General features: G+C 72.5%; 1 protein-coding gene across 1 annotated transcript in view; it reads right to left on the reverse strand.

The window, feature by feature from the left end:
* Window positions 1-608, reverse strand: part of C1QL3 (complement component 1, q subcomponent-like 3) — a 6,066-nt gene that overhangs the window by 4,078 nt on the left and 1,380 nt on the right.

Here is a 608-nt window from a genome sequence, read left to right on the forward strand (position 1 = left end):
CGGCGGGACCACCGCGGGGCTGCCGGAGGCACGGGGAAGCGCGGGCACGCCGCGCTCCCCGCCGGGCAGCCGGCGCCGGAGGGACGGCGGTATCGCTAAGCGCTGTCGTAGCTAGGGCCGACCTCTGCGGGTTTGTTAACCACGTCGTGAGGAAGCGCAAAATCGCGGAGAACGGCTCCCCGGCGGCAATGTTCCAGGCACAGCCTCCGCCAGCGCGGTGGCAACGCTTATCCTCCTTAGAAAGGGCGATTCCTCCGCCTTTCAGACGGTAGCCTCGCAAGATCTTTAATTATCTGGAGCGTTTCCCTCCCGCCGCGGGGGGTGCCGGCGGACCTCGGGCCGTGCCCAGCCCGCCTCCCTCCGCTGCTCGGTCCGCCACGGGGCGAGGTCTGCGGCCCCCGAGCTCGCCCGGTTACCGGCTCTCCCTGCCGCAGGGAAACCTCGCTCCCCGCCGGCGGCCGAGCGTGCCAAAACCGGCGCCCCGCTGCGCGGGAGCCCCGTCCCGTGCCGCGGCTGCTTTCCTCCCCCACATCGCATCCTGTCCCCACCCAGGACCACCCTCCCCTCAGCTCGCCCGCCGCCCCCGGCTCCCCTTCCGTCCCCGGGGA

This window comes from Haliaeetus leucocephalus, unplaced genomic scaffold, assembly GCF_000737465.1.
Source record: "Haliaeetus leucocephalus isolate CR32 unplaced genomic scaffold, Haliaeetus_leucocephalus-4.0 Scaffold0, whole genome shotgun sequence".
In the NCBI taxonomy this organism is placed as follows: domain Eukaryota; kingdom Metazoa; phylum Chordata; class Aves; order Accipitriformes; family Accipitridae; genus Haliaeetus; species Haliaeetus leucocephalus.